The sequence below is a fragment of the Cynara cardunculus genome, unplaced genomic scaffold, assembly GCF_001531365.2.
Source record: "Cynara cardunculus var. scolymus isolate 2C unplaced genomic scaffold, CcrdV1 Un_Scaffold_902, whole genome shotgun sequence".
In the NCBI taxonomy this organism is placed as follows: domain Eukaryota; kingdom Viridiplantae; phylum Streptophyta; class Magnoliopsida; order Asterales; family Asteraceae; genus Cynara; species Cynara cardunculus.
Genome location: NW_020200643.1, coordinates 75,440 through 89,155, shown reverse-complemented (window position 1 = coordinate 89,155; position 13,716 = coordinate 75,440).

Below are 13,716 nucleotides of genomic sequence, written 5' to 3'. Positions count from 1 at the left end.
CACATTGGTCAGGAAAGGCTCAGTAGCGTCTCAAGTTTTAAACATCGTTGTAGATTTACATTTATTATGTGCAAAAGTTGTGTATAGGTTTGCAAAAAATGATTTATGCATTGAAATGTTTTGTGCATATGAAAACCCGTGAACTCACCAACTCTTTGTAGTTGACTTATTTTATGTTTCATGCTTTTCAGGATTTAAGTTAGAAATGAAGTTTTTGGAGCATATATGTGGCCATACCGATTAAGTTCATTTTTGAAGTTTTTGTAAAGAAGTATACTATTCCAACCTGGTTATGGATGTTAAATTCGAACTTTCGTAAACTTGAATGGTGTTATTTATTATCTGCTGATGTGACTTGCTTACCTGTTACATCTCGTGTTTCCGCTTTAACGGGGTGTGACAGGTTTGGTATCAGAGCCTCAGTTATAGAGAACACGGATTTTTCTTTAAAAACCACAAACTATAACCAAATATTTTCAAAACTGTTTTCAAGTGATTAAAAAATATACATGTATATATTCAAAATGGGTCACATTATTATATGTCAATTAAACAAAGCCTGATCACCTATGTTTAATTTACATATAATAGAGAACTTAATCGGTTGTATTAAAAATATGCTTCAGTTAAGAAATTGATGTGAAAAGCATGATTACATGTGTGTTGCATAAATTATGAATATCCATTGCCCTAGACCGACCAGAGGCGATGAATTAGAAAATCTTGTATCGCTAAGTGTCCATGCTGAACCAGAAGTGTTGGTTAGAAGGACCAGAGGCGATGAATTAGAAAATCTTGTATCGCTAAGTGTTCATGTTGAACCAGAAGCGCTGGTTAGAAGGACCAGAGGCGATGAATTTGAAAATTCATTATATTGCTAAGTGTCCATGTTGAACCAAAGGTGTTGGTTAGAAGGACCAGAGGCGATGGATTAGAAATTCTTTATATCGTTAAGCGACGATGTTGAACCAGAAGCGCTGGTTAGAAGGACCAGAGGCGATGGGTTAGAAATCTCCTTATATCGCTAAGAGTGAGGAACCAGAGGCTGATGGACTAGAGATTCATTGGGTTGCAAAGTGTAAGGAACCAGAGGACCGATGGACGGGTTATTCATTATTTTCTAAGTATGGATGTTGAACCAGCGGCCGATGAAATAGAATTCCATTGGTTTGCTAAGTATGTATGTGGAACCAGAGGACCGGTGGACGAGAAACCCATTACTTTTCTAAGTAATAAGTTGAACCAGAGGACCGATGAATTAGAACCCAAAATTTTCTAAGTCTGTTAAAGCAACCAGAGGCTCTGGTAATGCAACCAGAGGCTCTGGTAATGCAACCAGAGACAGGCTATCCAGAGGCTCTAGCTTGATTGCCACCCTTAACCTTGCTTAGAATCTTCTGTTATAACACTAAGCATTTATAGATGGTACATTTCGTAATTAAGATTATTAATATCACAGATCACTATGGCATCATCTGCTCCTAGTGAATATTCGGCCGCCCCGCATGGCTATTCCACATCAACTGAAAATGAGACGAATCCGGTTATGTGGTTCGCCCATCCAGAAGGAGCTCATCCATCCATGAAGAGGTAGACCCTTATGAGCATGACGATACAGCAACTAGCAAGACACCTTCTTCACCACCTGCATCCATATTGCCCCCATCGGAGCCAGTACCCGATATCCCACCTCAAACCTTTCATGGTCCAAGGATTAGAGTCACGTCGAGGAAAAGTGTTCCACTACCTCGGCGGGTGACTGTTGAGAATTCCACTAGAGTTAGAGGGGAGTCATCACAACCACAGCATGGGAGCAGGACCTCTTAAGTAGTGACCGGAGTACCTACATCCTACACTCAGGGCATGAATCTGGCTGAACGAGAGTGGGTGCGGAGAATCACATCAGATACATAAACCCACTAGACCCAGCAGGGATATCATCACCACATTTTGAACAACCTATCCGATGTGATGGAAATGCACCACCAGCGTATGATGAGAACCTCGGATGTCATCATTGCTGCAAGACGGGAGATTAGGAGACTGTACAAATGCCTGGTGGTGAGTGGGATGATGATGATGATGATGCTAGGAATGCTGATTGGTTGGATGTTGTTCTAGAAATGTTGACTAGTGATAGGATATTTACTCTTTTGCATTGAAACCTAAGATCTTGTTTTGGTGGGCTGTAAACGACTACGAACTTATGACGTCTTTTAAGAAATGCTTATATACCTCAAGCCATGGTTGAATATAAGATTATTCTGTTCGATTATGTAAATGCTTGAATGTTATCCATAATATGAATATCCTTTGCATCATTTACATGACTGGAAGTTATTATCCTTGATATTGCCATGGAAATGATGAAATTCCCTTCTGACTTAGGCCTTAGAAAATACCGCCAAGAAGAGAAAACCCTAAAGTTGCACGACTCGTATCAGAACAATTATTGGCTGCACTCCCCAACATTGTCAGCCAGGTAGCGGCAGGACTGAACGCTAACCAATAAACCAATTCTGAGCCTAGAACACCCCGGGAATGCACCTATAAATCCTTCAGATCCTGCAACCCAAAGGAATTCCATGGAACTAAGGGGGCTGTAGGATTATTGACTTGGATAGAGGGTATGGAATCTGTCCTCCATATCAGTAAATGCACAGAAGCAAACAAAGTAGAATATGTTGCATGTTTACTGCAAGGTCGAGCACTGACATGGTGGAACACATTAGTTCAGACTAGAGGTCAGGAATCTGCCAACCAACTTTCATGGGAGGAGTTCAAGAAATTACTTAAGGACGAATATTGTCCAAGAAGTGAACTCCAAAAGTTGGAAATGGAGTTATGGAACCATGAGATGAAAGGGGAAAACATAGCTGCATATACTGCTCGATTCCATGAGCTAGCAAATTTAGTGCCACATTTGCTGACACCCGAGGAAGTTCAAATCGAGAGATATATTTGGGGATTGTCTCCAGAGATTCAAGGAAATATCACCTCGGCAAACCCGAAGACCCTTCAGGAAGCAATAGATATTGCCACCAAGCTCACAAATAATGTTGTTCTGTCTGGAGAATTCGCCAAAGGAAAGAGAAAGATGGAGGAGCATGGGAACCAAAGATCTGGGGGAAGGTATGACAGGAATAGGAAAGTAGTAGGAAATTTTGAAGTACAGACCCAGATGGTAACCCAAGGAAGCAAGCCTAAGTACAATAAATGCAAATATCCGCACTGGGGGAATTGCATCATTCGTCAAAGATGCCACAGAGGGGGTCATTCCGCAAAGGATTGCCGAAAGCGATTGTGGGAGTCCAGACCATATAAGAAATGTTTGCCCAAAGAGAAAACAAGGAACAAATGCTAACCAAGGCCGACCAGCCAATCAAGGAAACCCATAAAGTCAAGCACGGGGTCGAGCATTTGAGATTGGAGTAAAGGAAGCTAGGCATGATCCCAATGTGGTTACAGGTACATTTCTCTTGAATAATGAATTTGCATCGGTATTATTTGATTCAAGGGCAGATAGAAGTTTTGTATCATTAGATTTTAAGCTGAAGATTAACTTAAAGCCCCAAAGGTTGAAAGAAGTGTATATAATAGAATTTAATGATGGCCAAGAAATTAAGGCTAGAGACATAATCATGGACTGCACACTAAGTTTAGCCAACAACGATTTTAGCATAGACCTTATTCCTATTGAGTTAGGAAGTTTTGATATAAGCATAGGCATGGATTGGCTATCCAAAAATCGAGATGAAATAGTCTGCTCGGAAAAGGTTATCCGAATTCCTCAAGAAGGAAGTGACTCAATTGTAATTCGACGAGACAAGTCAGATCGAAAAATTAGGATAGTGTTAGCTTTATTCTGAAGCTAATGATAACCTTGAAAAAGTTTTATTAAGCAATCGGGGCCTAGAAGATGAACTGAAGAAGTTWCTGCGCCAAAACGTCTAAAGTCTAGAAGACTAGCCTCTGTGCTAAAGAGTCACGGAGACCAGAGCCTCTTTCAAATACTACAGAGCTTCTGTGGTAACCAGAGCCTCTGCAAGGCTCTGTAAGGACCAGAGTTCTTGGACTCTAAGTCCCTTGGACTAGAGCCCCTCTGTGAAGACCAGAGCTTCTGTGAGTGCTCACAGAGCCTCTGGTGATGCTAACAGAGCCTCTGTTVKTTTTGACAAGAGACTCTCTGGCTGTGCCGTCCTCTGTTATCTTTTAGACGACTATCTTCAGATTCCTTATTCTGGATAAGGCTATTCCTGTTCTGGATAGCGTCAAAYTTATCCAGGTTTCGTGGGTTATTGCCTATAAATAGAGTGTTTCAGATAGAGAAAAAGTCATTRAAGAGCATCAAGAGAATTCTCTGTGTAATAGATAGATTCAAAATCATATGAGAGTCGATTAGGGTTTCTTGAGAGTTTGTAATTTCTATTTTCAATAAATGAAAAGCAGCCGCTATTTCTCTGTTTAATCTTCTTGTTTACTTTCTCTTACAAACTTCTAGTGTAAATCGTTCTACTGTCAGATCTGGGATATAACAGATAGTATCATGCATGAAAATGTAGAAGTACTTAAGGAGGAATTATGTTGCATTTTTGGCACATGTTTTTGATAAGAAGGTCAGAGAGAAATGTATTGATGATTACCCTGTAGTTCAGGAGTTTCCTGATGTATTTCCCGAGGAATTACCAGGAATATCCCCGCCAAGACAAGTCGAATTTGGTATCGACTTAATCCCTGGAGCAGCCCAGTGGCAAAAGCACCATATCGATCGGCCCCATCAGAAATGCAAGTATTGTCAAGTCAACTCCAAGAATTATTGGATAAAGGATTCATAAGACCTAATTTCTCACCATGGGGTGCACCAGTTCTATTCGTCAAGAAGAAAGACGGGTCAATGAGAATGTGCATTGATTACAGGAAACTTAATAAGTTGACCATCAAGAATAGATACCCTCTTCTTAGAATCGATGATTTATTCGATCAACTCCAAGGTGTTGTATACTTTTCAAAGATCGATTTACGATCCGGATATCATCAAGTGAGAATTCGAGAAGAGGACACCCCCAAAACGGCGTTCAGGACCCGATACAGTCATGACGAACTTTTGGTTATGCCATTCGGGCTAACCAATGCACCGGCGGTCTTTATGGATCTGATGAATAGGGTTTGCAGACCATACCTGGATAAATTTGTAATCATTTTCATAGACGACATACTAATTTATTACGAAGTAAGAAGGATCATGAGCAACACTTGAGGATGATATTAGAACTACTTCGGAACCAGAAATTGTACGCAAAATTCTCCAAATGCGAATTCTGGATTCGTGAAGTAAAATTTCTTGGTCACGTGGTTAATGAAAAAGGGATTCAGGTAGATCCTGCCAAGATTAAGGCCTAAAAAATGGGAAGCCCCAAGAACCTCGAAGGAAATTCGTCAATTTCTTGGTTTAGCAGGCTATTATCGGCGATTCATTGCTAATTTCTCAAAAATTGCGCAACCACTCATAGTTTTAACTTAGAAAGACAAGAAGATTGTTTGGGGAGAGAAACAGGAAGAATCATTCGAGACCCTTAAGTAGAGACTATGTAATGCACCTATTTTATCCTTACCAGAGGGTTCGGAAAACTTTGTGGTCTATGGTGACGCATCACATCAAGGCTTAGGATGCGTACTAATGAAAAAAAGATAAGGTCATTGCATATGCTTCAAGGCAACTCAAAGTGCATGAGAAGAACTATACTACGCATGACCTAGAATTTGGGGGCCGTAGTATTTGCATTTAAGATATGGAGACACTACCTTTATGGTACCAAGTGCACTGTGTTCACTGATCATAAAATCCTTCAACAATCCTCAATCAGAAGATGTTAAATATGAGGCAAAGAATATGGGTAGAACTACTTAGTGATTACGACTGTGAAATCAAGTATCATCCCGGCAAAGCAAATGTGGTAGCCGATGCTCTGAGTAGGAAGGAAAGAGTGAAACTAACAAGGGTGAGGGCTTTGGGAGCAATAGTAAACACCATTCTAAAGGCACAAATTCTCGAGGATCAAAAGGAAGCATTAAAGAAGGAGAATTTGAAGAATGAGACCCTACACCACATAGAGACTAAGTTTCAACTGAAATCAAATGAAGTGTATTACTTGGGAGACAAGGTTTGGATACCAAAAATTGGCAATCTTAAATCTATAATTTTGGATGAAGCCCATCGATCAAAATACTCAGTTCACCCGGGAGCGGATAAGATGTATAAGGATCTTAAAGAACACTATTGGTGGCCTGGAATGAAGAAAGACATTGCACTATATGTAAGCAAGTGTTTAACTTGTGCAATGGTCAAGGCTGAACACCAAAAACCATCTGGTCTACTTCAACAACCCGAGATTCCCCAATGGAAGTGGGAACAAATATCAATGAATTTCATCACAAAGTTGCCCAGAACTGGGAAAGGCATGATACAATCTGGGTGATTATAGATCGACTGACAAAATCTGCTCATTTTCTACCGATCCGAGAAGATTATAAGATGGAGAAGCTGGCCCAGATTTACATAAATGAAATCATTACTCGGCATGGAGTACCTATCTCCATTATCTCGGATAGGGACAGTCAATTTACGTCAAGATTTTGGCAATCACTTCATGGAGGGTTGGGTACACGTCTAGATCTAAGTACTTCGTACCACCCTCAAACGGATGGGCAGACGGAAAGAACAATCCAGACACTGGAAGACATGTTACGCACATGTGCCATAGATTTTGGTGGAAGCTGGGATATGCACCTTCCGTTAGTCAAATTTGCATACAACAACAGCTATCATGCCAGTATTCAATGTGGGCCTTATGAAGCATTATATGGACGCAAGTGCAGATCTCCACTTAGTTGGCTAGAAATTGGCGATCAGCAATTAACTAGACCTGATGTTATCCAGAAAACTACTGACAAGATTGTAACTATCAAGGATCGACTCAAAGCTGCAAGAGATCGCCAGAAAAGTTATATTGATAATCGGAGGAGACCACTAGAGTTTCAAAAAAAGGATAAAGTACTCTTAAAAGTCTCACCCTAGAAAGGATTAATGCATTTTGGGAAAAGAGGTAAATTGGGTCCCCGATATATTGGTCCATTTGAAGTATCTAAGAGAATTGGACCAGTGGCATATAAGTTCAAATTGCCACAAGAGCTGAGCGCTATTCATGATACATTTCATGTATCAAATCTCAGAAAGTGCTTAACCGATGAAACACTGATCATACCGTTGGAGATATACAAATTAATGACCATCTGCGCTTCATTGAAAAACCAATAGAAATCATGGATAGAGAAGTCAAGCAGTTGAGGTGTAGCAAAATCCCAATTGTAAAAGTTCATTGGACTTCGAGGCATGGACCGGAGTACACGTGGGAAAAAGAGGATTTTATGAAAAGCAAGTATCCCCACTTATTCTCAAACGAGTCATGATCTAGAAATTGACGAATAAAATTTCGGGACGAAATTCTTCTGGCATGGGGAGACTGTGACATCCTTCATTTTTGGAGCGTCAAGGTTAGCACCTTTATAGGGTTTCTATATTTAGAATTATATTTTATTAGGATCTAGTCATGTTGATTAGAATTCATCTGGCTTGATTCCCAAAATATAGTTCAGAAAACCTTGTTCCGACGGGTAACTGATAAAGTTAACTTATGTAATGCCAAATATATTAAAAATGCTTCAAATATAATAAAGTTTATATTATAAAGTCCAAATTAAAATACAAAATTCTCATTTGAATGTCCAAATAATTTTACCAAAAAGGTGGAGTTTTGATTTAATAATGTTATTTTTATCAATGTTTGGCAAATTGTATTTTTGTTATAAGTTTAAATGGGCTTTATTTTGTTTAAAAGAAAATTAAAAAAAAATTATTGGACTTGGGCCTTAAGAGGCCAGCCCATTTCATTTCTTTAAACCCACATATAAATATCCCACATTCTTTGAAAACTCTCATTTTTCATCCTCATTTTGCAAAAGAAACCTTTCCTCTCCCTAATCTCTCTCTCTCTCTCTCTCTCTCTCTCTAAATCAAACCCCTCTAGCCGAGTTCATCTTCAAGCATCATTAAAAATCTGTCAATCATAAAGAATATTCAAGATTTCAAGCGAAAGATATTAGTCTAGTTATCTTACATTCTTATAATAACAAAGATTCTCATTCTTCTACACCTACTTTTCGTTCTTGTAATTAAAATTTCTGGAGAATTCAAAAGGGGAGATTATACATCAAAGACATTAAAACGTCTTCAAAATGATAATCTATGATCCACGAACTTTGAACTCTAAGGAAGTAGGAGAAAACTACATTGCATGTGGAATTTAATCATGAAAAGATGAATTTTTAAAACTGACAGATTCTGTTAGCACTTGTGTCGATTGTATCTTTCAAAATAAAAGTCCAAATGTTCTGATTTTTCTTCCAAAACGTACTTTGATGAGTTATCTTTCTAATGCAACTGGTCTCACTCAAAAAAATTACGATTTGAGATTTCAAGTTCTTGATACAAGATTATGGTGCAAAAAGAGCATTGCTGACAGAATCTTGCATACATCTTAAATCGGTTATATCTTCTTCAAAACTCTATGGAAATGGGTGATTTTTTTTTTTTGGACGTTAGCCTTATGTGTTATCTTTAAAATAAAGTTAATATCACTGAAAAATGATGAGTTTAGACCCCCCCAAATGGCCGTCACTTGAACAATGTGCAATCTGTCTTGGGGACTGTGTCACTCAAAGTGGTAGGGTAATGATGAATGCCTTAAACCCAACCAAAATTCTTGATATTTGGGAAAACTCTGTTTAACTCATTATTATTGATGAGATAAAAATTTGGACACAAAATGACTTTTGGAAAGTTCCTTTTTACAGTGATTTGTGAGACCGAAAATTCCAGAACAGAATTTACATTCTGACCAAATGACAGCTTTTCGTGCAAAGGACTTTGATTTTTAAAATATATATTTCTGAACTATTTTTAGNAAAATTCCAGAACAGAATTTACATTCTGACCAAATGACAGCTTTTCGTGCAAAGGACTTTGATTTTTAAAATATATATTTCTGAACTATTTTTAGAACAATTTAATACAAGAATCAACTTTAATTCTTAAAAACTCGTTGGCATTACATAAGATATAATTTGACTTTATCTTTACCGAGACCCGTTAGGTGATCTAATTATTGGATTTCGGACTGTTTAGGAAGGTTAGGGCGGACGTTTAGCGCTTCAAACGTCATCAAGTTCTTGGATATTCATCAGCAAACTTGTGAGTATTCACAGCCCCACTTTTAATGCTTTTTGTTTATATAAACTGGGGGAAAAACATGAAGTTATGCAAACTATACTGTTTATTTATAAAACTGTTGGACTAAAGAACTGTTTAGTCAAGATTTGTTTATGTCATGAAATATTGACAGTTTTGCACTATGATATAAATGTTGAATTGATGTACTTGGGAGTATATTTCCAAATAAAGTCCCCGTCCGTAAACGCTACTTGTTAACTCGGGCATGTCCCCGTGGCGTGGTAATTGTGGATAGCCGTTATTGTGTTGACAGTCCCACCCAGAAAGGGGTGCACATTACCTATGTTTTTATTAGTCTAATCATGTGAAATTTGGACCACCGCTGAATTAGTACTACTACGAACTATGGGACCTAAGTGAGTGTACGGGCTACTTATGATCGTTCGTAAAATAATGGGGCACATTGGTCAGGAAAGGCTCAGTAGCGTCTCAAGTTTTAAACATCGTTGTAGATTTACATTTATTATGTGCAAAAGTTGTGTATAGGTTTGCAANCACATTGGTCAGGAAAGGCTCAGTAGCGTCTCAAGTTTTAAACATCGTTGTAGATTTACATTTATTATGTGCAAAAGTTGTGTATAGGTTTGCAAGAAATGATTTATGCATTGAAATGTTTTGTGCATATGAAAACCCATGAACTCACCATTTCTTTGTAGTTGACTTGTTTTATGTTTCATGTTTTTCAGGATTTAAGTAAGAAATGAAATTTTTGGAGCATATATGTGGCGATACCGATTAAGTTCATTTTTGAAGTTTTTGTAAAGAAGTATACTATTACAACTTGGTTATAAATGTTAAATTCTAACTTTCGTAAACTTGAATGGTGTTATTTATTATCTGCTGCTGTGACTTGCTTACCTGTTACATCTCGTGTCTCCGCTTTAACGGGGTGTGACATCAAATCCTTTAAAGATCCTGTAATTACTCTTTGATTTGAGTTTGAATCGAGCATATGTGTGTGTAAATCGCACCTCTAGAGTATGTGTGTGTGTGTGTGTGAGTGAGAGAGAGAGAGAGAGGGAGAGAGTTATGCACTCAAAATGACATGAAATGGGGCTAAAAATCGAATTTTCTATGCTAAATCCTGAGTTGGGTCGGGTTGACCCGATTGGGTACCCATTTTGACTATTAACACTTAAAATATTCATAATTTTTCGCTCGAACCTCCGTTTTCTATAAGGTTTTCGCCTACACGTTCATAAAGAGATAATCTATAACCTCCAACAAAAATATTTCAGAAAAGATCTCCCAACAAAATTAGTTTTACATATATATTTGACGTGAAGATTTCCTAAATCCTCTCATATTCTCCTAAGAAGTATAATTCTAATACTTCAAACCCGAACAACCACTAAATTATAGGCTCTCTTATATGGACATTACTAGAACACCAAGTAAAATTTTGACATAACATGCTTCACAACTTCTCACATAATATCCTTTTAACATAATAATTAAACATACTTAGCAAATAATTTGGGAATATTAGAAATTTGGATGTTTACATCTGGTCATATGAGGAATTCAAGTTTGTTGTGAAGTTATTTCTATGATTCTTTGTCTTTTGTTAGAGGAGCTCTGGTTGGTAAGACCAGAAGCTCTGTTTGTGGGACCAGAGGGTCTCAGTTTTATCTTTGTTTTCTTAGGTTGTGTGAACCTGATTTAAAGGGGGGGCTTACTCTGGTTGTTGAACCAGAGGGGTTCTGATTGGTAAGACCAAAAGCTCTGGTTGCTGGACCAAAGGGGCTTTGGTCCTTATGATTACTAATTGACCAAGTTTTGATCGATAAGGACACTTATTGAATAAAGTATTGTCTGAATTCAATAACTAATTTTATGAGCATCGTTTGATATAATATTATTTTGATTGGAAATTAGTTTCGGTGATTTTCACCCTATAATTTTAAAGAAAGGGTATCTCACTAGACCATCAGGTCTAACCCTCATTTTGTATTTTAAAATATGCATTGTAGGATCAGCAGGGTCTCGGGATAATAAGGGGAAGGGGAAATATGATTATTTTTCTTATGTATTTATCTGCTGTTTTTGAAGATCAACCTGTTGATTGATGTATTTTGAAAATATATGTTGTGATACATGTGATAGTGCAAGAACTTTGTTTTGAAGTTTTTGGATTGTAAATTATGTATATAAGTTTCTTGTACTAATTGGACCTATGTGGTGTAATCCGTATTTCTTTTGAATGAAGTAAATGTTTATATGCAAGTATGTGAAGTGTGGTGTTACAGAAACGTTACAATCAATTGGTACCCTTTTGTTGACATTTTTAGTTCAATAAAAGATGATCTTTTATAAACATGTTTAATTAATGAAATGGTAAGTTTTTACAAACTTGTTTGATTCAATGTGAAATATCTAAATAAGAAAAAAGAAGTAAAATGTTTTAAAAAGAAATGCCACATCAATAATATTACAGAGAGACATCTCATATGGACAATAACATGACATAACAATCTATAATTTATATCATATCCGTGAAATTCAAATCAGCATGTTACATATTCTATATGGGTAGATTTTTCAAAATATAATTTGAAAATATCTTACTGATGAAAGTAAAATGCTATAAACAAAAAAAAGATAGAAAGTAGATTGTTATTTCTTGCACCACATGCAAACATTCATTCTACCAATAAACGAGGGCAATCAAGCAATCATTGACTGATACTTTGGAATCAAAAGAGGCCACGTTAAATATTAACATATACGACTGGTTAAGCACCTCTCACTCGGTAAGAGACAGTAAACAACTTCTTAGCCTTGATGATGTTAGTTGATCTTGTTGCAATATAAAATGTTTCTATTACTTGAATGTATGTTCGATAAAAAAAAAATTCAAAACCAAAATGCGGCACACCCGTAGGTTCAAGAGTGTTACAAACGGTTTCAAATATTTTTTTGATGTAAATGAGTCTTACTTTTTGAAAAAGAAAACTTTTATGAGTATTTGATACAAATACATTAATTATAAAAATAGTAAAGGTGAACATAGCCGACTTCAAACCAACAAAATCGAAAACCATACGGGGTTTGGAGCATCGATTCTCAAAGAATTGAAAACTAGTGATGTTTAGTTGAGTCTCTAAAAGTGCATTCAACAGCTGCGAGACTCGAGTTCAAGATGGAATTAAAGTTCATTATTTATTATAAAATTGTTTAAGTTTAGTCTTATCTCGTTCAAAAGAGTATCCATGCTGAATTTCTTAAAACTTGAATTATTTTTTAGTTAAGGAGCCGTTTACCAAACATTTACCCGGTAAACACTTACCCAAAAAATTCAATATTATTATTAACTTACCGGGTAAGGTTTTAGTCAACAAAAACGGCTTTTTATGCAAATAATTTACCCGGTAAGAGCTTAATGTGGTAAGAGTCATTGCCCTCACTTACCGGGTAAGACTCTCGGTCCTTGCCTCGTTCTTACCGGTAAGATTTTTGGTTCTTATCATATTCATCTGATAATTTAATATAACTTGGTAAGCATTTATTCAAGTAAGCATTTGATAAACAGACCCTAAAATAAAATAAAATATGCATTTGGTTCATGATTTTGATTGGTCAAATAAGTTTAATTTATTTTAAAGACAGTTTACACATCCCATAAATGCATAATCTTTTTAATTATATTATGTGTCAATATATATTATTTTATAAATATAAGGTAAATGTTTTACGGGTATGGTAAGGAAAGTTTTAATAAATCCAATTAACTTTCATGTTTGGAGTGATTAAATTTTTAGAATCTATATTATATTATAAATTATTTGACAAAAATTCTTAAAAACCACTTTTTATGCATAAAGTACTGTTTATTAATGCATATTACTTAAAACTTAAGATTGAGATTGCAAGTAGATTGTGCGTAAGTACAATTTATTAAAGCTCCATATCTGAATTCGTGTAACTAACTACATATAAACATCTAATTTTAAATATAAAAAATCTAAAATATAATTAGGATAATCATTGAATTCTAACATAATATTTAATTATTATCTTTATAAAATTAATAATATTAAACAAAAAATAAATTATTTTATTATTAAATTTAAATCAAATTATAATATAAAAAATTATACAATATTATAAAGCATTTGACAAAAACTCTTAAAAACCACTTTTTATGCGTAAAATATTGTTTATTAATGCATATTACTTAAAACTCAAGATTGCAAGTAGATTGTGCGTAAGCACAACTTATTAAAGTTCCATATCTGAATTCGTGTAACTAACTACAAGATAAACATAATCAAATACAAGATAAACATCTAATTTTAAATATAAAAAATATAAAATATAATTAGGATAATCATTGAGTTCTAACATAATACTTAATTATTATCTTTATA